The 26,653-nt window shown below is 42.3% G+C and overlaps 1 protein-coding gene across 15 annotated transcripts in view; it reads left to right on the top strand.

Annotated features, from left to right (window-relative positions):
• The window catches only part of rbfox1 (RNA binding fox-1 homolog 1), a 2,577,027-nt gene that overhangs the window by 1,861,194 nt on the left and 689,180 nt on the right, over nt 1-26,653 (top strand). The window lies entirely within an intron of this gene.

Genomic DNA, 26,653 nt, shown 5'->3' with positions numbered 1-26,653 from the left:
ATTATGCAGTTTGCAGAATGAATACATGAATAATGAATCACATCAAATCTTTGAAGCCGATGTGAAGAGGAAATGTGTTCCCTGTGACACCGTGGCCAATACAAGGGGTAGTGTGAGCCTTGCATTTGTCACTACAGGCTCAGTTCCTCACTCTTATTTCCTACGCTTGCACCCGCTGTAACGGACTTTGTGCTTTTAAGACTGAACCTCACTACCGTAAGTTTCTGTTGCTGCCGGGCGCGTTGCCCGAACCGCGTGTAAATGTAAAGGCGAGCCTAAAGACGCGCTGCTGCTGCTGCTGACATAAGGGCTTCTGAAGTTCGCCTCGACCTGCTCGCCTGTCTCTTATTGATCTGGAAGCAGACGTGTCTCTTTTCACAAAGAAAGTGAAATCCTCAAAGTGACCGAGGTGAATCTCCGACATGAGCAGAACGGAGGGGCTGAGGGCTGGGACTGCGGGTGTTTTCGCTGATGAGAGCCCACACGTGACAGGCTTGCCATGTGAACAGGAGCCCCTCAAATGTTAGCCTTAAATATTTCACGCAGACAGCTGCTCATTAAAATGTAAACGACCTTTGTCAGAAGTTGCCAACCCGTCGCCATACCGTAACTGTCGAAGCTCGTCTGTTCAAGGCACTCCCGTTATTAAAGATTTAAAAACGTGCGGCGTTGGCGAGGCTTAGCACAGCCACTCCGTCTGAAGAACTCACAAAACCTCTTGGTTTTCGTTTCTTCTTGAGGCTGAAGGAAGTAGCAGTTTGTGTTTGGGGATTTTATTAGCCAACAAGCCACGTTGTATTGCCTTTCATGACAATTCAGCCTTCCCAGTGTAACATTTACAGGTTTACTCATTGGGAGATTCCTATCTGACTACCTCTTTATATAAAAAGCGCTCACTGAACAACTCCAGCCATCCCAGCAGCATCACTAGGGGGCGCAAGTCCATCCGCGTGTAAGAGCGCGTGTAGAGAGTCCACTATTCTCCTTACCAGAATTCAGCGTTGGTTCTTCTTGGCTTGCGGGCGACCTCGGTAACGTAGCAGACTGAGTCCTCAATGTCTGGGAAAGCACCCCAGTTTGTGGACTCCTTGCCAATTGTATTTTATTTAATTTATAACACAACGGTGAAGATACAGCACTGAGCTACCCAAGAACACTTCTCTTGTTTTCTTCTACACTTTTTTTTTCACCAACTGCTCCTCCTTCTTCCCTTAAATAATCAATACATTTTATTAAAACTTCCTGACATGAACTCCTGCTTACAAGTGGATCCACTGGCACCTACATGAGCCAAACTGAGAGCCGCCATTAGCTTTTGTTTCACTGAATTTACTTGATTTACGGGTATTGGGTTTACCAAGGGAGGCTGGCAGGCAAACAATTCCGATTCTGGAGCACCCAAAGAAAAACACAAACAAAGGGAGAATACACAAACTCCACATGGATAGGCTGGGTGAGATGTTAAGTCTGCTTCATCAAGTTCAGGGTCGCCCGTCCTGTAGGATCCCATGCCACACGTCGGAAGGCACACTCACACACAAGGCCAATTTAGGAGTCGAGAATTAACTTAATGTGCGCATCATTGGGAAATCTGAGACCCCAGAGGACACAGAAAAAAAAATCCGACCTGCACACGAGAAATGATTCAAACCCAAGGTGCTGCTGTGAGACAGTAATGCCAGCCACTCGGCTTTAACTCAAAAAGGCAATTAAAAGTATCAAGTTGCAAATCTACTATGAGTTGAGGATCCTCATTGTGAGGAGGGCAGCATTGGGCCACACTGGGTGCCACTCTCTTTCTGTCCCTCATACTGGGCCATCGGACAGTCACAACCTGACCCTCTTGGCATTATTGAACCAATGGGGGCACAGAGAGAGACAGCGACAGAGAAAGAAGGTGCAACTCCACACAGTTAGAATGGATAGCGTAAGGTTAGTGGGGGGGGTCGCAGTTTATTCCAGCAGCATCAGGTACAAGGCAGTAACCCACCAAGCAGTCCACCTCAGGGCCCCACTCACTCCCTCCCTCACACTGGGCAAATTTAGAGCCCCCAGTTGACGTAACCAGCACAAGTAAAACCAGATCATCCATTAAACCATTCACTTGTTTATTCAGTTCTGCATGTCAAGGAAGTGGTGCCTACCCAGGCAGCACCACATGAGAGGTAGGAGCCAAACTGGGGCTAGTCAGTTGCAGGGGACACCCACCGGGACAGGGCTGATTTAGATTGACAAATCAACCTTAAATGTCACCTGATTGTGATCAAATTCATCATTTCATCCATTTTCTAACTGATTTATTCAGTTCAGGGTGACAGGTAACTGGTGCCTGTCCAGCCAGCACTGAGTGAGAGGTAATAACCAAGCCATGGCAGGGTGACAGGCAGTTGCAGGGCACACACTCACTCAGAGAGGGCTGATTCAGGGTCACCGATTGACTTAACCTGCATTTCATTGAGATGTCGCAGGAAATCTGCAAGATCCACCAATTCATCCATTTTCTAACTGGTCTATTCAGGGTTTGGGTGATACAGAAGTGGTGCCTACCCAGGTTAGAACAGAGGGAGAGGCAGGATCCAGACTTGGGTTGGGCACCAGTCAGTTGCAGGGCACACTCATGCAGACACGGCCAACTCAGGGTCACCAGTCAACCTAACTGTCACATGTTTGCGATCTGGGAGAAACTCTGGAATGTTCATTGATTCATCCAATTTCCAGCTGAGAGGCAGGAACAAAGTGGGTTAGGGTGCCAGCCAGTTGCGGGGCACAATCACTCAGACAGGGCCAATTTAGAGTCGCCAGTCAACCTAACCATCACTGGGAGAAAATCTGGAATATCCATCAATTCACCCATTTTCCAACCAAGAGACAGGAATCAAGCTGGACTAGGGTGCCAGCCAGTTGTGTAAGGTGCCAACCAGTCGTGGGGCACAATCACTCAGACAGGGCCAATTTAGAGTCACAAACCCACCTACCTGTCACCTGTTTGCAATCTGGGAGAAAATGTGGAATATTCATCCATTCAGCCATTTTCTAACTGATTTATTCAGTTTAGGTTGTCAGGAAAGTGGTGCCCACTCAGGCAGGCAGAGGGTGAGAGGCAGGAACCAAACCAGGTTAGGGCGCATGTTAGTCGCAGGGCACACTCATTCAGACAAGGGCCAGTTTAGAGTCACCAATCAACCTAACATGCATGTCTCTGTCTCTAATCCATCCATCCATTTTCTAAACCTGTTTATTCAGTTCAGGGTGCCAGGTGCTGGGTGGGCATGCAAACACCAAACAAATAAAAGAGACTGACTTGACATCACATAACCTGACCTTTCAAATTGACTGATCTCAGTTCAGGGTTGTGGGGTGGTCAGATGGGTGCACAGCAGGGTGCCAGTCCATGTCAGGACCCTCTCACACACCTACCCATAGTCATTTTCACATTTGGAATAACCAATTCCATTAATATGGGGTTATGGGAGGAAATCTAGCATACCATGCAGACATGGGAAGAAGCTGCACACTCCACACCAGCAGGATGGACTGGCCGGTGATTCATGCGCCACTCTGTAGGAAAGCGTCAGCTAAATAAAAAAGTGTGATGGACTTGAGCGGTCAAACTTCATAAAATGTGACTGACTGTTTTTTTTTTTTTTTGTAAAGATCAGGATTCTAACTAAACTCCTGTCCTCCCGTACATATGAATGGTTGTGGTTTTCATTATCTATGTGTGCACCTGATGAGATCTGATGCTTGTAAAAAAAATAAATAATTAAATAAATAAATAAAAGAAAGCTAGTCGTTGGTGCAAGGGGGTGCAATGTGGGCAAGATGTAGGGATGAGAAATCTTTCATCGTGGCTATAAAACACGCAGATCGGTAGCACAAAGCCATAAGAATATATTGACTGCGGCCCAGACTCATCAGAAGATTGATCAATCCGGCCTACTTGCATTAATTGTGAAATAGAAAGAGCGATGCGATCAATGATGGGAATGAAAGTGCAACGGTAATGATGCCACATCTAGCTAATCCAATAATGGAGAAGCTGATGTATAGAGTATTGGAATTCCACTGTTCAGGCTCTGTCAAAATAACGTATATCCTGCAATTATGGGAAAAAATTGAGCAGCTAGCAGCCAGGCCAGCCTAATCAGGCAGTGCCACATTCGTTTTTAGTGATTAGACACTAAATTAAGTGGCACTTCAAGGTTCTAGTCTGTCTGCATTGTCGAAATAAGGTGTTTGGTCTGTGGGGGGAAGAAATGCAGATTGCCTATAATGGAAATAAAAAGCGAACGAGCATTATGCATGAAGCGGGCGCGTTTTATATCGGAGCGCCCGCTAAACGCTACCTCTGTAAAGAAAAAAAAAAACAAAAACGAAAGAAAAAAAAAAGGCTGTTTATTTGAGCTGCTAGATGCCAGGCAAATAAGTAAAGGTCAGCAGGATAAAATGTTTACATCTGACTAGTGTGATATTACTGGCTTAAGTGGGCGGGGGGGTTCAACGACTAGTGTTAGGTTTTGCTCCCTGTTTGCCATATGCAGCGCTACTCTGAATGATTCCCCCTGAGGTAAAGTTTTATTTAAATGCAGATAGAAAATCTGAATTTTTCATACGTTATTTAAATCTTTGATATGCTACAGAATGCATCTCGTTCTCTCGCCTGAGTTTTCATACGCCGTACTCTAGTAGTACCTGATAATTTAATAAAGGATTTTCAAATTGCCTCCTATATCTTCGAAGCATTGTCCAGATATACAAGCAGCTTTGAGCCTTTCATGTAACGCCACCATCCACTTACTGAAGTCAAGTCACCAGACTAACAACCCCCCCCGACTGATGGAGAGCTCCTGCAAAATGAACACAGACAGGAATCCATCCCAGTCACTTCTGCACCACCTAAGTGTGAAAAGTCGCAATGATACCTGTGGGTTTCAGTCTAGATAACGTATTTGTGCATTTTTAATGACTGCAATCAATAGGTTTGGAAATGTCAAGAGGCCGAATACAGAAGTGTCCCCATGCTCCATGGTCATTCTACATAATGACCTGAAAGAATATGTTCAGATCAACGCCTGTCCCTTTCTTTTATAATGAGCAGTAGAAACCAATCATTTTATTTCAGACTGAGCTTTATCACAACACACAAGCCTAGTTGACAAATGTCAATTGAATGTCTCAAATGTCAGACTGACCTCCAGACCGTGCCGTCACCCCACAGCTCTCCTTATCCACCCACTTGTAGGCTCCTTCTCATCTCGCCCCAATTGCTGCCATTCTCTGGATTCAAACTTCTTGCGCTGACTTAGACAAACAGTAAAGGACTTGGACTTTGCAGGTGGATGTGAAGATGTGTCTTTCAATCTGAGCCTTAAGATCTGCTTCACATCACCATAGTTGGAGGGACAGAGAGCCTTCAAAGTCAAGGAGAACATACAGACTCCATATCCAGAACCCCCCAGGGCTAGACACTGCACCACTAAAGTAAATATGCTGTTGTTGTGAAACATCCACCTTAATAAAAGGATAAATGTCTGTGTGTCTGTACAGGTTGCTGTATCTCTGTCATTCCTGCAGGTGGCACATCACAAACATTTCTAGTAATAAAATACACTGCATTTGTTATTTCAACAGATGGTGTATCACAAACATTAACATTGCTTTTTCAAACCCCATAACAAATGGCATATAACCGAGACATATGCTTTACGTTTGTCCTTCCAACAGGTGGCGCATCACAGACATTAACACTGCTTTTTTTACAAATCCCATCCTATGTGTTTTGCATTTTTCATTCCAACAGATGGCATATTACAAACATTAACACTGCTATTGAAAATCCCACACCAAATGGCATATAAACAGACAAATATGCTCTGCATTTGTCATTTCAATAGATGATGCATCACAAACATTTCTAGTAATAAAATCCATTGCATTTGTCATTGCAACAGATTTTACATATCATAAACATTAACATTGCCTTTTCAAATCCTATAACAAATGGCATATAACTGAGACAAATGCTTTGCATATGTCATTCCAACAGGTGGTACTTTATTGACATTAACACTGCTTTTATAAATCCCAAATCAAATTGCACATAACAGAGACATGTGCTTTACATTTGTCATTCCAACAGAGGGTGCATCACAAACATTTCTAGTAATAAATTGCATTGCATTTGTCATTCCAACAGATGGCACATCACAAACGTTATCACTACTTTTTATAAATCTGATACCAAATGGCAGTTAACAGAGACATACTGTATGCTTTGTATTTGTGATTCCAAAAGGTGGCACATCACAAACATGTCTAGTAATGAAATGCATTTCATTTGTCCTTCTAACAGATGATGCATCATAAACATTAACATTGCTTTTACGAATCTCATACCAAATGGCATATATTCCAAAAGAATGCAGTAATGCATTTTATTTTCTCTTTATATTCTTTACTGTGTAAAGAATGCCTCAAATCCCATACACTTACCAGTCAGTGGTCAGATACACCATTTCAGTCCAGCACTTTCTCCCCCCTTTCCTTCTTTCCCTATAACAGGCGATTAAACCGAGTGAAAAAAAAAAAAACAGACAGGAGAAAGAGCTCTACATTTAACTATGTGTTCTAGGTAATACATTTTATCATAACTAGTGTGATACAAGGAATCAGAATGTGGCTTTGTGAATGAAACCATTCAACCTGATAATGCTAGATGTGTCATTTATAGTTGCATTCAATTCTTCCTACTCGGCTTATCTTCTGCTTTGTTCAGGTAGCCATCATCTGGTCTGCTTTCATCAGGATGCAACAGCCCTTTGCAAACCTCCCTTTTTATTGTCCCCGTGTACTTCCTGACAAACTCATACCTTTCTGGACACTTCACCAAGAATACAGCTCGAGGTCAAGAACCCCACTCCATGACCCCTGCCACCTGAAGTCATTTTGTTTCTTGTCAGCATCCTTCAAACCAACAACCAAGGAAGGACAGTCATTACACAATACAACTAGCCCTATCTGACCCAGGGGGCGAGCGATTCCATCATAAAAACCAGCATTCCTAAAGTTTTGGAGGTAGAGAAAGAAAAATACGGGTTTGTATATTTTCCTTGCTCTTTAAACATTATGACAAATAAAGACATACAACATACACTCACCTAAAGAATTATTAGGAACACCATACTAATACGGTGTTTGACCCCCTTTCGCCTTCAGAACTGCCTTAATTCTACGTGGCATTGATTCAACAAGCTGCTGAAAGCATTCTTTAGAAATGTTGGCTCATATTGATAGGATAGCATTTTGCAGTTGATGGAGATTTGTGGGATGCACATCCAGGGCACGAAGCTCCTGTTCCACCACATCCCAAAGATGCTCTATTGGGTTGAGATCTGGTGACTGTGGGGGCCATTTTAGTACAGTGAACTCATTGTCATGTTCAAGAAACCAATTTGAAATTATTCCAGCTTTGTGACATGGTGCATTATCCTGCTGGAAGTAGCCATCAGAGGATGGGTACATGGTGGTCATGAAGGGATGGTCATGGTCAGAAACAATGCTCAGGTAGCCCATGGCATTTGAACAATGCCCAATTGGCACTAAGGGGCCTAAAGTGTGCCAAGAAAACATCCCTCACACCATTACACCACCACCAGCCTGCACAGTAGTAACAAGGCATGATGGATCCATGTTCTCTTTCTGTTTACGCCAAATTCTGACTCTACCATTTGAATGTCTCAACAGAAATCGAGACTCATCAGACCAGGCAACATTTTTCCAGTCTTCAACTGTCCAATTTTGGTGAGCTCGTGCAAATTGTAGCCTCTTTTTCCTATTTGTAGTGGGGATGAGTGGTACCCGGTGGGGTCTTCTGCTGTTGTAGCCCATCCGCCTCAAGGTTGTGCATGTTGTGGCTTCACAAATGCTTTGCTGCATACCTCGGTTGTAACGAGTGGTTATTTCAGTCAAAGTTGCTCTTCTATCAGCTTGAATCAGTCTGTCCATTCTCCTCTGACCTCTAGCATCAACAAGGCATTTTCGCCCACAGGACTGCCGCATACTGGATGTTTTTCCCTTTTCACACCATTCTTTGTAAACCCTAGAAATGGTTGTGCGTGAAAATCCCAGTAACTGAGCAAATTGTGAAATACTCAGACCGGCCCGTCTGGCACCAACAACCATGCCACGCTCAAAATTGCTTAAATCCCCTTTCTTTCCCATTCTGACATTCAGTTTGGAGCTCAGGACATTGTCTTGACCAGGACCACACCCCTAAATGCATTGAAGCAACTGCCATGTGATTGGTTGATTGGATAATTGCATTAATGAGAAATTGAACAGGTGTTCCTAATAATCCTTTAGGTGAGTGTATTTCTCAACCTATATGCAACATATCCCCCTGCCACAGGAGTTAATGCCTGATACTGGACCCTGGAGACATGAGACAGCAATGCCAACCACCGCATCAATGTATACAATGGGGTAACTCCAACTCCTGGCCTAGTCTGGCAGCTTGGGGCATAAGATACGTATTAACCCGGCATGGAGTGCCAGTCTGAACTCTGGACTGTTTAAAAAAAATTAAATAAAACAAGTGCAAATGGCATACCTGCAATTATGTCAGAAGATCTGATGGCAGCAGCTCTTAATTACAATCAGCATTTCCTTTCTATTGATTTCCAATCAGCGTCACGCCTCTCTTAGCACTGCTGACCTTAATGATGAATTTTATTTCTTGTAAAAATGAGTTAATAATGTATGTGACAATAAGACCACTAATCACCAACACCCCACAGCAGCATTACATCCACCTCCATCACATAGGATGGATGCCAACAGCTGAAGTTACCCTTCAGCAGTGCCCTGTGAACACTGGAAGGCCAATGCCAGCCAACAGCTTCCCCATTGCCATAAACCTTCCCTGTCTACATTGCGACATTTTCTGCATAAAGAAGCCAACGATGGCAAGTGTGCCCGACAAGAGTGAGCCATTTGCTGCCCTTATATGTCTTTATGTGTGCAAATTTTAGTAGATGAAAGCCTGCCAGGCAGGTTAGGTGTACACATTTGAAAATGACCCCTTTTCGTTTTTGAATGTTTTCCATCACACTTTGCACTTTCAGATCATTTTCTTAATGTTTTCTGACTTGTGGTGGGTACGAGGCCCGATGTGACTACTGTGTGCATTCTTTAAACAAATCCACAACATGGTGTAACAGGGAGGGTGATGGAGTCAGCTCTGGCTCACTGGGTCTCCGTCCACGTCAAGGACTTTGGACCTGAAAGGGAAGACGGGCCGACTTGAGAACCCTCTCGTCTCTTTAAGATGCCTTTAGAGTCGTCCTGTTGAGCTCAGTCAGACCATCACACCTTGACAATATGAATGCAGAAACAAGCAAACAAACAACATCAGGACATTAGAACAATCTGGACGAGAACAGGCCATTCAGCCCAACGCAGCTCACTAATCCTGTCCACTGAACTCTTCCATTGATAACATCAAGTCGAGTTTTGAAAGGTCTCTAAAGTCCTACTGTCCACCACGCTACTTGGTCACTTATTCCAGGGGTCTGTGGTTGTCTGTGTGAAGAAACACTTTCTAATGTTTGTGCGAAATTTACATTTAACAATTTTCCACCTGTATCTCTGTGTTCTTGATTAACTCATTTTAAAGTCACAGTCTTAATCCACTGGACTAATTCCCTTTATAATTTTAAACACTTCAGTCGTGTCTCTTCTTAATTTCTTTTCCTAAACTCTAAAGGCTCAGCTCTTTTATTCTTTCCTCATAACTCATCCGCTGTAGCCCTGAATCAGCCTCACTGCTCTTCTCTGGACCTTCTCTAGTGCTGTTATGTCCTTTTTGTAGACCAAATCTGCCCCCAGTATTCCAGATGAGGCCTCACCAGCGTGTTATAATGGTTGAGCAGAACCTCCTGTGACTTGTACTCCACACATCAAGGCGCTATATAACCTGACATTCTGTGTGCCTTCTTAATGGCTTCTGAACACTGTCTGGCAGTTGAAAAATACTGTCTGGCAGTTGGCACTGCAGGGCCGGCTCATACAGAACACGCTTTGACTGATGGTCGGCTTTTAATGGCACCGGTATGACAGACCTTTAGTAGAGTTATGGCTGACACTGTTTTGTTACGCTGAGTATTCAAGACACGGTAACCAACCGAAGATACAAGCCATTCTGCATATACAGTAGCACTCTTGGGTGTTTTATCCACTTTACTTTTCAAGCTGAACATGCTTATTTTGTTTGTAAAAGTTTTCCATCAATATTAGCATTTTTCAGTTAATTTTTCTTGAAGTATGCCATCCGCACTGAAGCACCAAAACTGCATAAATCTTACCTATTGGGTATGCGCGATTTATCATCCAAATGCATCATATTCTATGTTTACGGAGCATTTAATGGAGTACTTTGAAATGCTGAATGAATGAGGAAAAAACAAAACTGACAATTTTTGATGGAACACTCAATGAAGTACGACTGCCTTTAAAGGTCACAAGCAAGTACAGTATAAGGTTGCCAAAGCCTTGGAAAATACAGACAGGGAGTCCTGCCAAAATAAATACTGGAGCGTTTCAAGGCGAAGGGCCTGTCGCTGACCAAAAAAAAAACAACAAGTTAGGGAAAGGACGACCCCTGCAGTAAAGATGAGATCACAAAGAGAGTCGTCAGAACAAAGTCAGGCCAGTGCCTGATCTCATGACAATTACACGTCAGGATTTGTGAAAAGCTCAGTGTTCCCCATCCACGGCGGTTTTCAAATTTACAAACTTTGGAGAGCATTTATCAAAATGAATCGTGTTTAGTGGTCAGGAATGCAGTGTCAATGTGGACTGAAGGTCAGAACGAATTGAAAAGATGCATTTTCGTGATGTGGCGAGTCAGGGGTCTGTGTCGGTGCAAGGTTTTCAAAAACAGTGGAGAAGCTTGGACCCCATGAATGTAGGAGCATGGGAGGAGAACTTAATGAGGGATCTGGAGGATTGCATGTTAGGTGAATGAGCGCAGTTAGTACAGCTGCCTGTCACTGAGGGTTCATGGATCATTTGGGACACCTCGACTCACCGGGTATACAAAAGGGTCTGAGTAGCAAACATACATACTGGATACTTTTAGGTACTTACGAGATGTTTTCACGTACGTATGAGATACTTTCATGTACGTTCGAGACTAAGTTAGATTAAAAAAATTACAAAAGTGCCCTTCTGGTGTCCCGTACATACGTGAAAACATCTTGTACATACTTTAAAGCAGGTGTCCTCAATCACAGTCCAGGGGGCCCGCAGCGGCTGCAGTGCTCTAACCCGGTGGCTTAATTAGGAAGAAATTCTTGCCAATAATTTAATTTCATGGCTTGTTAGTGCTTTAACTCTCCCATGTCAGGTCATTCTCATATCCTGGATTTTCTTCTAAGGAGATCATCCAAATGATTTGAAGGCTAAAATGGAGGATTAATTCTCAGTCCTTCACTTTTTTCTCCTCACTTTCCTTCCAAGTATTTAATTAAACTCATTAGTGCATAATAAATACACACAGGTGTAAACGGTAGCAGGCTAAATGGAAAAATGCTAATTAGGAGCCATTAAAAACCAAGAATACAGCTGTTTAAGACTAACATAAGCAATAAGCGTTCAAAATCTTAAAGAACAGGATAACTAAAGTGAAACAGAAGTGTTACTTGAGCAATAAGTGCTTCGTATTAAGCAATTGGGTTGGAGCAAAAACCTGCAGCCACTGTGGCCCTCCAGGACAAAATTTGGTTGACCTACGTGAAAGCGTACTCAAGTTATTGTGTTTACACACACAGACACACACACGCACATAGACAGACATAATTCCAAAAATTGTATTTCTGGACTCAGGGAGGTCTAAAATGTTGAGATTCATGAAAATTTTGAAGTGGAATTGTTGGAGGATTCCAATACTTTCCCTATGCTTCGTATACAAGAAAGTCAGGGAGGTCTACAACGTCGAGATTAACAAATCTTAACATCGAATCTTCGGACGATTACAATACTGTCCCGAAATACTGTCCCTATACTTCGTATATGAGAAAGTAAAAAAGACGTCATGAGCTCACCCAAGCCAACTCGTTGTTAACAGAATGCAGGATTCACATTCCTGGTGATGACCTTCACCTACCAAGATGGGACTTTTAAAGCTGCAGATGTAAATAAGTCTGCTCACACTCTTGGTGAAGGGCGCCATACAAGAATGAATTGACATGATGTGACCGTTAGAAGAAGTTAATCTGAGAGAATTCATCCCAACATGCAGTCGAAACTACCAAGTTGCAACGTGCTGCCAGTGTCAAGACTTCCACGTTCCTCTCTTTCTTTCCTGAATGATTACAATCCATTGCATCGCATAAGACATTTCCTAAAGGTTTTTATTCCTCTCTAATTTTATTTTTTTGTTATTTTGTGGTGGTATTGTTTGCGTTTTTTAATGTGTATGTTTCGTTTCATACTCACACAGCCAGCGACCATCTGTCCTCATCTATAAAACGAGTGCTGCCGTTTAAATTAGCCATCACCACTTGGATCCTGGGAGTCCTCAGTTGCGTCCAGTGTCTGATGTTATATTCATTTTTCGGTTGGTATTATCCTACTGTCGCTAGTCTGTGGGAGTCATGCAAGTATGAATCTCATCATGTGTACACATTACAATAAACTCCAAATATATCTGTAATCACGCTGATTTAATCAGCACTTATTCACAGAACTTTTATTTTCTGACATTTGAAAATTATTAGTAAATGCAGTATTGGGATTTTCATTTAAGTCATAACATGCCTCTTATACAGTAGTATAATGAACCCGTGTCCTATATAGCACTTCACATTTGCATTTTATTTTCTAACTCAGATGCAGTTATCCAAACCAACTTACAAAGGAGGTCAATCATAACTAAATAAATTTAGTCTGGTGACAATTTTGAAACAAGTGTTACAGGACAAGGTTACAAAATTGACTGTCACAACTGAGGAGCTCTGAATGACACAAGATGACTTACTCTTACCTTATCTATGAAGAACCTCATCATTAGAAAGGTGGTCTTTAAACACAGTGAGGGGGTCAGCCGTTCAGGCGGAGGTGGGCAGCTCATTTCACCAGCTATGAGCGAACCGTGAAAAGAGCCTGGATGGAGATTTGGTGGCATCACCAGATGCTGTTCATCAGCAGACCTGAGTAAACGAGAAGAAGCGGAGGACCTCATGAGTGTCTCCATATACAGACACTGCCTATAAAGGGTATTCACTTCCTTGGAAGTTTTCACATCTTATTGTTATAAAATGTTGAATCCCGGTGAATTTAATTTGGCTTTTTTGACACTGATCAACATACAAAAGATTCTTCAATATCAGGGTGAAAACAGATCTCTTCAAGGTGATTTAAATTAAGTGCTACTATAAAACACAGAATAATTGATCATGTTAAGTATTTAACATGACACCCTTAAATTATCACTGGGACAGTCAACTGGTTTTAGAAGTCATAGAATCTGTTCAATGGAGGTCACCTGGCTGGGGGTTTCAGTTGATTGCAGTCTAAATGAACTTGAACATTGGAAGAGACATCTTGTGGTGAGTCAGTATGATGGTCTAACCTACACAATGAAGACATAAGAACACGACAAGCACCTCCATGAAAAGCACAAGTCCGGGGATGGAGCAGGGCTGCCAGATTCCCACAAAAATTATATATGAGGTGGTGTAAGAGCAAGAGGGTCAAGTCATACCAAAGCCCAAGATTGGGGGTCCCTTCTGAGATATTTCAGAGTGAAAGAATGGGTATATACCATCACACGACAGCAGTGGGGTTTGCATTAATACATGCACGGGAAGTGGTGCCAGATGTATGAAAAAAAAGCTAAAAATTTGTTGGAGGGGGTTGAGAAATAGCCCAAAATGCAGGATTGTTTTTTACAAAAATTATGAAATCCACAAAAGCCCATTTTTTTCCCGCAGATGACAATGAAAAATAGCCTGATTGGGCAAGAAAACCACCCACTGGGCAACACTAGGATGGAGACAAGAAAATATCACAGAATATCCAGTGAAATTAATCACGAAGAAATGGAAGGAGTGTGACACTGCTGGAAATCTGCTAGAATGGGCTGTCCACAAAAAGAGACTGATCGTGCAAGAAGACAAGTGAGGGAGGCCATCAAGAGACCTCAGAAGGAGTTACAAGCTACAGTGGATCAGATCATGCAGACAGCAACTGTTGATCGGCTGCTTCAAGTAGCAAAGAGTGGCAAAGAGAACAACATGCAGTGCTCATCTTGGGTGGAGTTTGTCAGAAGGCACACAGGAGACTCTAAAGTCAGCTGGAAGAAGGTTCTGTGGTCTGTTGAGGTCAAAATTGAGCTTTTTGTCCATTAGACTAAATGTCATGTTACACTGCCCGTTATCAAAGACACACCATTCCTACCTTGGTGGTCACAGCATCAGGCTGAGGGGATGCCTCCCCATAACAGAATTTGAGGAAATCCTCAAGAAAAACCTGATGGAGTCTGCAAGAAATCTCTACCTTGGGAGAAGATTTGTTTTCCAACAAGACAACGAATCCAAGCGTAAAGCCAAACCCACACAGAAATGGCTTCAAAACAACAATGGGAATGTCCTGGTGTGGCCGAGGCAGATCTAAATCCAAAGAAGAAGTTGTAGATTGACATGAAGACGGCTCTTGTCTTGTGATCCCCAGCACTCTTGACTCAGAGCTCGATACATTTGGCATTGAAGAATGGAGGAAAAAGGTGCAGTGTGGAGATGTGCAGAGCTGACAGAGATAGAGACCTGCGCACACAGACTCAACAACTGTCAAGGCTGCCAAAGGTGCATCTGCTAAATACTGTCTTGAGGGGGCTCAATACATACACAGTCACTTATTTCGCGTTTTATATTTGTAATTAATTTAGGCCACTTTGGTCAGATCTGTTTTCACTTTGATGCTAAAGATTCTATTTTCTGTTGATCAATGTCAAAAAGCTAAACTAAATCCACTGTGACTCAATGTTAACAATGCAGTGTGAGAACTTAAAGGACAGTGAATATCTTTCTAGGCATTGTGGAAGAAAAATGAGACTTGGGGTGCATAAAGTGTGTTGGTATGCTTTCCACATCAAAATATAGCATCAATCTTAAAAGCAGTATAAAGGGGTTAATAAATGTCAGAAACTTGTTCAAGCATACCAGAAAAACAGATAAAGGTCAAGTGAATAACAAAGTACAAGAAGGTAGGTGGAGACGTCAATGTCATACACAGGATGCTCTGGTAGGGTTAAGAAAAGCAGCATATGTCCTGCAACCAGCAAGGACTGGACAGTTGTCACAAACACAGAAATGTCAAGGGTAAGGGCTGAACTTGACAGATATGAGAAGAACGAGAATGTAGCGTAACAAGACTTTTATTTGTGGGGTATTTAAGCTAGCAATGTTTTTTGCCCCAAAACAGCTCAGGTCTTTTAACCAATCGGAGCAAATGTCAGGATTAATTAATTCTGCCCGATTATGTAAATTCAATTGTCTATAAATCTAAACTCTGCCTTTCCGCTTTGATCAGTCTGTAACAGACTACTGTCATGAATGCTCCCTCTTCAGCATTTGCTCAAGAGTAAATAAAGGACACAATGGACAAGCTTCCTCCTGCCTGATCTCTGACTCAAAGAGGTCCTAGTTTGAGGACAAGATTTCTTTCTTTATTATAACTCCAAATTTAATTTCTTCTGCACTAAGTACTGAGGATTTTACCTGACTTAGTGTAGTGACCTAAAGAGATGAGTGATATGCCCCCATCTTGGCTGCTTAATCCCAAGATGTGCTGCTGCATTCTGAATCATCTGCAATGGCTTGGTAGCACATGACTTAATATAACATAACAAAACATCCTAAGGCTGAGGGTATACTTAACTCTACGCGATGCATGTGCTTGCGGACAAGTCTACTGACTATACTTGTGAGCATACTTTGTGTAAATCTACAGGATTCCACTAGGTGGCAGTGTGAGAAATCATCACAGTGAGAAAACAACGTCCGGTTCCGCTGTGTTGTGAGCTGAGGGAAGAAAGACATTGAAGGTAAAGATTCTTTGCTTTCTGATGCTGTTAAGGAGGCCGTGTTGCCACACCCACCACACAACAAATCCCTCAGATTAGGACCCAAGTGCAGCCATGCAACGAGTGACACCGCAGCAACAGACTGGAACAGTGTGAGTTTTTTTTTTACGGTGGCTGGAGAGCCAATCCTACCAAACACCCCAAAATTTTCCTTTGAAGGTTGGAGGACCTGCTTGCATTGCTGGATGCAGGTTAATGTCACACTCATGACGAAACAATTGAAGGTGAAAAAAATAAAAAAGACAGCAGAAGCAACACAGAAGATGGTATGTGAGACCTTTAAATGTATTGCGTCATTACGATGGGGAATATGAGACACTTGTATTGGCTGCGAGAAATGGATGAAGAAAAACACCACAAAGACATTTGCATGTCAGCATTTAAGTTTGATGATTTTCTTCACCACATCGAACTATTCATCAAACATTGAAGCACGCAGACTGATCCTGTTGGAGCTGCGATGTGGCTTGCCTTAACACTGCTTTACCTTGCAACGGCTGAATCCCCACTTCTTTTCTCTGATATTTTCCACTTTGCATGGGCATAACTGTCTAGAATTTGCTTCCGGTTTTGCCTTGCATGTTTCCACATCTACTTTCAAAGAGCTGGCGATTTGATTCCAGCTGCTCTGACAAGCATGTCTATCACTATGGAGATGTTGATATTAAACAACAATGCTGACACCACGTACCACAACTTGAACACACTGTGCCCCCCAAATTTTTGCTGTTACTGCAGCTTGCACACGTATCACATTAATTTTTGACGACGTACTCAGAGGACACTTCAAAAGAGCGGTGGGAATGCGTGGCAGCCATGATGTGTGCACGTTAGCGTTCTAAGCATCAAGTATGAACCCGGCTTAAGACCTTTCTAATCCACAGGGGCCAGAGAGAGTCGGCCTCAGCGAGGTAGAAACAAATCCTGGATGGGTCAACAGTCCATAGTGGAGCCCAGTCCTGTAGACACTCACATAAGGCCTAACAAAAATGTCTTTGGGGGAGTAGGAGGAAATCTGAGTGGCCAGGTACACATACAGAGAATGTTCGCAGACGTTCACAAAAACAGCAGCCTTGGCATCCACAGTTGAGTGAAGTTACTGACCAGGGAAAAGTCAAGCAGGGGCGTTGGTTCCATTTTATATTCTTAATAGTCATAACATTGAAATCCTGATGTCATCAAAGAAAACCACATCAGTGTCCAAAGATGTAGACCATCTTTACAATTGTACTCTGTTTTATGATTGGTCCCTTCATTGGATTTGTCACACTTCCCAGCAGAGCACCCTTTACTAGCAGTGAGTGTATTTATGGGCGCCACCTGGCACCCATGCTGGTACTGCAGTCCAAGATAGGTCTAGTGCAGGGGTCCTCAATCCCAGTCCTGGAGAGCCGCAGTGGCTGCAGGTTTTTGTTCTGACCTGGTTGCTTAATTAGAAAGCAATTCTTGCCAATAAAGCACTAACAAGCTATGAAATTAAATTAACTCTGCTATGTCAGGTCATTCTCATATCCTAGATTTTCTTTCCCTTTCTATCATGCAAATGATTTGAAGGCTAAAATGGACGAGTAATTCTCAGTCCTTCACTTTTTTCTCTTCATTTTTCTTCCAAGTATTTAATTAAACCCAATAGTGCAGATAAATACACACAGGTGTAGATGTAAATAAGCTAAATGGAGAAATGCTGCTCTCTCTTGTCATTTGCATGTTATTGATAATAAGGAGCAATTAAAATAGCTGTTTAAGACAAAATTAAGCAATAAGGGCTCAAAATCACTAAAGTGAAGCAGAAGTGTTACTTTAGCAATAAGTGCTTTTTTTAAGCAACTGGGTTGGAGCAAAAACCTGCAGCCACTGCAGCTCTCCAGGACCGTGATTGAGGACCCCTGGTCTAGTGTGATGGAGATAATGGCCACTCGCTTAGTGTAACATTTTTTTGTCATTCTTTTTTCTCAATATTAACTCTAAGTCAACTTTTATATCCTATCCCCGGATCAAACCTGCACCTGTCAGATCCCAATGCATCTGCATTTCTGTACATGCACCACCAGGAACATCGGAGGCTTTGCCTCTTCCCCTGGAGCCGTCTTCTCTCTTTCTGAGCCTTGACAGCTTTGCTGACTTCATTCTAGCTGGAGGGGAATTCCAATTGAATTTAGGCAGGCTGGCTTTTTGTTAAGGATAAAAGACACATCAGACAATCAATACATCGATGGGCCAATCAGTTAGCCCGAGCCGTGCTCGAATTGCAACTTGTTCATTTAGGTGGGCTGCTATGCAAAGCGAAAGCGAGAAAAATCGAATGACAAATGTCTGTGTCACTCACATTAAAGCCGCTCCTCGCGTGCTAAAGGGTCCGCAGGTATGCATGTCGGGAAGCACCTCTCATGTTATATAGTGCCTGTCATGGCTCAGAGAGCTTTCTATGTACAGTTTATTACACTTCTTATCCTTCACATTGAGTGAAATTGGGGTAAGGAATTGAATTACCATCACAGAGGTAGTCACCCCATGGCATCCTTTACTCGCGGCATAGACAACGGGTCACAAGTGGCTGTCACTCAACATCAATAACAACTTTCTTGGTTTACCAAGGTTTCCCTCCACTCTCTCTGGTCCATTCTGTTCATGCAATCTGTTGGCACCTCCAGCCACATCTTTTTGGCCTCATCCTCTCCACTACCACCTTGGTGCTCTTCTTCACGCTGTCATCCTCTGCCTTTCCCTCCACATGCCTAAAGCATCTGGTCTGTTTCTACTCAGCTGTCACTGGCATAACAAAATATAATATAAAATAATATTTTGTGGCATGTTGGCCCAGTGGTATTGCTCTTGCCTCACAACAAGCAGAAACCAGGGTTCACATTATGGGTGTTCCCCTATGTGGACTTTGGATGTTCTTTCTCCGTTCATGTTGGTTTTCTCCAAGTGCTTCAGTTTCTAAAGACATGCAGGTTTGGTGAATTGGAGCTGCTAAATTGTCCCCTGTGTGTGCGTATGTGTGCGTTCACCTTGTGATAGACTGGCGCTCTGTCCAGGCATTGTTCCTGCCTTGTGCCCAAATCTTACTCTATCTGTCCAGTCAGGTACATGAAACATGTCACCCATCTACAATACACAATGAAACAAGAGCAAGACAATACAAATACAGTACAGAACACGGGGCAGACCACCACAAGTCCCCCGGGATTTGATTTTAACACCCCTAAGATGTTGGAAGGGAGTGATACCTGGATGACGTCACCTGACTTCTGGCCTTCTGTGCTGTCCCAAAGTGCTAGTCTAAGAAATTATTTGGGGAAGATATTTAAGAGTAAGCGTTATGAGACAAGGTTACAAAAATCGAACATTCCAAGTGAAGAGCTCAGAATAAAATACAAGCGAGGTGAAAAACCTATCAAACAGAAATTCACCAAACAAGAGGGTCTCCAAACACTTCTTGAGCACATTGAGGGGCTCTGCTTTCCAAATGGCAATTGACAGCTCATTTCACCAGATAGGAGTGACACAATGAGCGGAGATTTGTCGTCACACATGCTTCTTTAACAGCACTTTATAGTTCTTTACTGAGTTGTGTGGTTCATCATAGAGCCATTGCTTGTCCAAGCACCTTGACATTCTGGGATGGCTTCTTGGCATATGAAGCTGGTTCTTTGTGCTGTGAAAAACTTCCTAATATGTACAAAAAATAACTAAAATATTTAATGTATGTTTGGCCACCTAGCAGGACACTAACAGATTAAGAAAACTCAGACTTAGCCTTAGTGTTCTTGTATGCAGTGAGAGTCCTTTTAAAATCAGGAGCTGTTGGTATTTCACAAATCTAGTGCCATCTATTCATAGCTACTTACTGTTACAGATCTAAATACGAGGGGGAGTCGAGCTAAAATTAGAAAGTGGGATTTATTAGAAATTGGAACAAACCTTAACAAAACTGATCAGGTCATTTCTCAATGTCGTCTCCACCCTTCTCAATGCACTTGCACCACCTGCCTGGCAGTGCTAGTGGATTCCAGCAGAATAAAAAAAGGTTTTGACTTCTCCTCGCAACCACTCGTGCACCACTTTCTTCACGTTGTCATCTGTCTTGAATCGATGACCACCCAGAAATCACAAGGTGCCAAATCTGGCGAATAAGGAGGATGTGGCGATACCCTTAAACTTCAGTTTCTCCGGATAAGCCTTGGTGTCCTTAGCAGTGTGTGGGCAGGTGGGCATTGTCTTGCAGCAAAAAGTCCCCGTCGCTAGGATCGAATAGCAGGCTTCACATTGGTCTTCAGCAAGTCACAGTAACTTGCACTAGTGACTGCAGTACCCCTCGGCATGTAGTGTTCGACAATAAGTCGGGTGGTTGTGAGGACAAAACAAAGCCTTTGATTCTGCTGGAATCCACTGGCACTTCCAGGCAGGCGGCACAAGTGCACTGAGAAGGATGGAGACTTCATTGAGAAATGACATTATCAGTTTTGTTAAGGTTTGTTCCATTTTCTAATAAATGTTTTCTAACTTTAGCTAAACTCCCCTTCGTAAATAAAAGTTCTTTCTAGAACCTTCATGGGACCATTGGGACCCAAAAATGGTTAGATCTGAAGAACCACCCTGGCACCTTTGTTTTTCAGAGTGGACACAGAGGTGGCAGCCATTCATCAGCAGACTTGAGGGGTCAAGTAGGAGCAAATGACCTCCGAACTGTCACCATATTAAGCTGGTCGGCCATAATCAAGGCAAAAGAATTCTGATAAACTACCATTAGTAATTGGTGACTAATTAAGAAAGAGACAGGAACGAAAACATACAGGGCCTGCAGCCCTCCGGGATCTGATTTGCAGACCTTATGATGTTTGACGGGGGCGATTCCTGGATGACGTTACCTAATTTGGCTTGCTGTGTTGTCCTGAAGTGCTAGTTTAATAAATTATTTGTGGCTGTAACTTTTTTTTTCCCCATCGTTCTTTTCAGCCCATATCGAGCAACGTTTTCAAGCCACCGATTTTCAATGCGTCTCAGTGTAGCAGCCAAGCAGCTTAGAAAACACCCAAGTGCTAAATCGCTGCGCCAAAAAATTCAGAGCGGAATGCGAGGGGAAAACTAACATCATCAATGTAATCCTTGTTCTGCACTCTCATTTATGTACACGAATTTAATTATCAGTAATAAAAATGTGTGGACGGGCCGCTGTTTACACAGCGCGCCGGGTTGGGCCTTTGAAGGCTGAGGCGCGCGCTTGAGCTTGTGATCCGCACCGCTCATTTGCATGATAAATCACCTGCTCCGCTCGCGCGCCGTTCAGCTGCTTTTTCCACTTAGCGGTTGAGCTTATCTCTTGTGCGTGCGTGTGTGTGTGTGAGCGCGTGTGTCTTTTTTGCTTTGGATTTTATTCATTATAATGGTTCAATAAGCGTTAGGCACTGTTCAGCAAGGGACTTACTAATTTCTGCTTGAAAGAAGCAAAATAAATAAACGGCCTCTGTTTTTGACCACCGAAAATAATACCACAAATTCATCTTAGAGCAAAACAGTCATAAAGAAGGGAAAATCCAATTTTCTGGACCAGAGACAGAACTGTTATTATCATGATAAACAGCTAAATAAATGTCATTTTCACATACCGCGCAGCATATGGTCCTTGGTCTGGGTTACAAAGTTATTGTGAAATTCTAAGCAAACACCAGAGCGTGGCGTAGATTAAAACAACGGCATGAGGATTTCTTTTTTCCATTTCATATTATGCAGTACAGACGAATATCACTTTTTTTATATGCGAGGGAATTGCTTCACAATGCATCCATGCAAGGAGTAATAGAGGGCCATCTTTTTATGTGTTCTTGTTTTAAATTTGTTTACATTTATGAGTTGTCCTTTTTGGCTGGCTGTTTCTGCTTCTACCTCAAATCTCACAGGATCTGTGTTCAAATTCGAGCCTGGCCACTGTACTGGCCAAGAGGGATATTTCACACAAAATTAAATAAATAAATGCACTGTGAAATATGACAATATAATAAATAAAGGCACAATGATATGGAGGTGGCACGCCGGTAGCTGCTGCCTCAGAGTAAGAAGACCTGGTTTTGCGGCCCAGGTTCTCCCTACGTGGTCTCTGCATGTTCACTCCATGTCTGCGTGGGTTTCCTCTCATAGTCCAAAGACATGCATGTTAGGTGAACTGGCGATCCTGAACTGGCTCTTGTTGGGATGTGTTTGCTCTGTGAGGGACTGGCACCCTATCCCAGGCTAGACCCAATCTTTTCATGCCATCTGGCACCACCTCCAAGCACACCTTGATGTAATCTTGGTGCACCTCCACCCAGTCAGCCTCAGCCTTTGGCTACACATGCCCACGAGTCTTATCATCTGTCATTGGTATAATGCAGGGGTTCTCAGACTCGGTCCTGGGGACCCCCTGTGGCTGCAGGCATTTGGTCCAAGCAGCTTCTGTTTTTATTTGGACTAATTAAGTGAACTGTTATTTACCCGATTCTGTATTTTTAGGAACAATATATAATTTAGAAAACTAAGTTTGGAAAAAAAAAATTAATTTACTAAGCAGTTATATGGGAATGATGTATTTTTTTCCTTTGTAACAATATTTTCATCTTGATTTTCATTCTGCTTTTCCAGGTGTTCTAATTGTTTAATTAATCCATTATTTTCTAATTTGTGGGTCTGATGCTAAAGTAGTTGCAACCTTTCACAATTCAGAGTTGTTTGCCTGGGTGTCTGCTCTGCTCGTTTTTAATTGTCATTATTAAGATACAATGAAGGGAGCAAACCAGGCAGAGAAGGGGAAAAGTATAATGAAATCGGCTCTTGTTCAGAAAGCAGACGCCACTTGGTTGTTTCACAATAATTAAGATTAGGTATATAAGTAGGTTTCACATTTCTGTTATCATTTTAGCCCTAAAATAGTGACTTAACATCAAGGACCTATTTTATCAACCTGAAGATTAGTGTTTGGGTGAGGGGAAGGCTGTCTCAAGTGGCGTCCGCTTTCTGAACAAGACCCATGAAATCAACAAAAGAGAATTAAGCATTTAAATCTACAGTAAAAATAGAAATATTTCTAAAAGTCTTCTAAATGTAAAAATCACGCTGCTGTGCTTTTCTGAATGTAGAATAAGAGAAGAGTGGAAAAAATAGCTGCTAATTAAATGAGATGAGTGTTAACAGTCGTTGTCACTGATTATGAATCTGGTTGGAACAAAAACCTGCAGCCACAGTGAGCCCCCAGGACTGGGACTGAACTCTCCTGTTCAATGTAATTTACTGTATATGAATAAAACCATAAGCTGTTTGTATGTTTGACTGTTTGCCTATCATGCTTTTCACAAAAATCTGGGTACTTGTGTACTAAATGGACGGCATGGCAAAGGAAAACAGAAGTGTTTTGACGAGTTCATAACATTTATTGGGATAAAAAAAAAATAGAAACAGTGTTGGGCTCCGTGGGGAGGTTTCACTGCTGTCCATTTATTACACAAGTACAAAAATGTGCATTCACAATGCCATCGATCCCATTAAAAATATAATCTACATGGCATATTGGACAATGGCGTTGTAATGGGAGGGAGGAAACACAAAAACGGGTGCCAATTCAGGGTCTATAATTCCCATCAGGCAGCAGGAGTGCGCTGGGGCTGATAGGAGGACACCCGCATCCGCACAGACAAACTTTTCAACCGGCCAAAATGGGAGCTCATTTAAGGCAGGCAGGTAGAGCATTTTTTTCTCATCCAATCTGGTTAACAATTTCATTGTCTTGCTGCATTACAGCTTTTGTCTTAGGTGACATCCACACTACTAATATGTTTTAATTTAAAAATGGCATTTTAAAATGAAAATCTCTTTCCACAGTAGTATTTTCATAACATTTACAAAAGTATCTCCATCTACACTAAAAGAACTCAAAACATATATAATGTAGACATTCAGGCAAATGTCTACATTATACGAGGTGTGGCAGAAAAGTAATGAGACTGATTTTTTATTTACCAAAGTTTTAATTTTTGTCAAACATCAATGTTATCCCCTTCAAAGTAGTTCCCTTGGGCAGCTACACACCGATGGAGACGTTGTTCCCACTGTTGGTAGCAGCGCTGGAAGTCTTCAACTGGTATGGTCTTCAGCATGTCCGTTACACTCTTTTCGATGTTTTCTAAAGTCCCGAAATGACGTCCTTTGAGGACATTTTTCAGTTTAGGAAAAAGAAAAAAGTCACACGGACTGAGGTCAGGTGAATAAGGGGGCTGGGGAACCACAGGAATGCCTTTTGAGGTCAAAAATTCTGTTATGGAGAGGGCAGTGTGACATGGGGCGTTGTCATGATGGAGCATCCATTTGTCTGCAATGTCTGGTCTCACACGAATGCCCCTTTTTTTGAGCCTTTCAAGGACGTCTTTATAAAAATTCTCCAAGCTTAACACAAAATTTAAATGCACAACGTTGCTCCAAATTCCGCTTTTCCATTTTGCGTGACGCACAACCAAAACACAACTTCGCTAATAGCAGTCACAAAAATCACGTAGTTAACGGAAGGAGTTGAAACTCGCACTGAGCTATGGGAGGGTACTGATACACGTGCTCTATCAAGGACAACAGCGCAGCGTTGCCTGATCGCTTGCAGTGTTGCCAGTCTCATTACTTTTCTGCCACACCTCGTATATGTTTTGAGTTCTTTTACTGTGGATGGAGATAGGCTGGGCATGCATGTCTTGGCCAAAAAATTCTTGAAGGGACAGTAACGCCTCTGGTCATTTAATGCAAAACTGTAGCCACTGGTAAATTATTTGCCTCTTGTACATGTATGCTGCATTCAAACTGCAAAAAACACAACTCAGGTGAATACAGGAAAGCAACTCCTCTACAGTCTGTCCGCTATGTTGCACTATGTGTTTCTGCTGTGAAGGTGACCAGTCAGTGATTGAGATGCTTTAATGAGTAGAATTTAATCAGGCAAAGGCTACGTAATAAGCAGAAACAAATCAGAGCGCAATTACAGTCTGCCTTTTGGAAAGTTTATGCTTTTCAACACTGAGGATGAATGTTCACAAGTAAAGCATTTTCAAACGTCTCCGTTTTCAGGGGTTACAGAAAATGGAGACTCATGGCTGTGGTTTTAAATGAAAACATAGTAGTGTGGAGGGGACCAAAGAGTACATCTTTTTTTCTCATTGTGCATTGTGTTTACCCATGTTGAACTTCCAAAAGACAATTCTTTCCTACTTATTTACACCCCGGTAACTGCAGCTAATCTTTATATATAATACGCTACCGTGGCTGTTCATTTGTCTGTCCAGGATTTTAAATCACCTGTAGCTCGCAAAATGTTTGACCTGAAATTTGGTACACATATATTATGTGATATCTACTATCCGCTTTTGGGGGGATGATTGACCTCTGAGGTTATTCCTTTTTATTTTTATTTTATTGCAGAATCAACTCTCAGGTGCAGCCAGTAGGGCGGCCGTGTGGCACATACGTAACGGGCACCGTTCTCAACACTACCACCATCGCCGTCACTTCCTCTAACTCTTCATATCTTACATCATTCTTGAGGCAGATTGAAGACTTAAGTGCCAGCTTAAGTGAAAAATTAAGGAAAACGTATTAAGTAATTGCAAGACAAACACTGACTTAATCAGTTTTAACGGGAAAAGATGCCGACGGAAGAAGAGAAGAAGCGGGCCGCTAGGGTAGAGAAAAGAAGAGCTGCTCAGGAAGCAACAAGCACATCAACCTCAGAGCAAATGAATGCTAAACGTACAGAGAAAGAACATGAAAACTATAACTCAAGAGATTCACTGCACGTTATCGTTATCAGCACACAAGAAACAAGACCACCTTGGCTGAGGGGTGACTCATTATACAGCCTGATGGCTGGGATTATAAATGACCTCACATAGTGGTCCTTGAAGCAACAATTTTGTATGTATAATATAATATAATATAATATAATATAATATAATATAATATAATATAATATAATATAATATAATACAATATAATATAGCTCCTTTTTGAGTGCCATGATTGTGCAGTGACTAGTGGTCCAGGGTTTCATTCCTCTGCCTGGTTGTTGCCTGTGTGGATCCCCCTGATCTCTTTGTGAAAGTGAAGTGCATTTCGACTAAATGCCGCTCTCAGTCCCTCATACATAATTAAGAAACAGTGTAGAGAAACTGGAAGAATTTGTGTTATGCCATGTTTTTATTCATTTACTGAACACAAATACACACACACACATGCGCGCACTCACTCACACTGCATAAGGCTGCCAACAGAGGACTTCAGCAGCACACTAACGGCTCTCTTCCTTATTTTTCCACGGAGTTGTCAGACTGGCTTTCCGCCGTCAGCCCTGCATTTGATTATAAGGTCATATTAATTGATTGTGTTAATTATATATCAATCAGCTGTGCTCCTGGGGCTTACAGTTTGGAGCAGTGCTCTTCCCAAATTATTTAGCAGCTACTCAGTTGGAGCGTAACAGCTTTATTTAATTCTCACGCATAGCCG

This window comes from Polypterus senegalus, chromosome 13 (assembly GCF_016835505.1).
Source record: "Polypterus senegalus isolate Bchr_013 chromosome 13, ASM1683550v1, whole genome shotgun sequence".
Classification (NCBI taxonomy): Eukaryota; Metazoa; Chordata; class Cladistia; order Polypteriformes; family Polypteridae; genus Polypterus; species Polypterus senegalus.
Note: the sequence above shows the minus strand (reverse complement) of the source record. Positions and strands in the feature narration are given on the sequence as shown.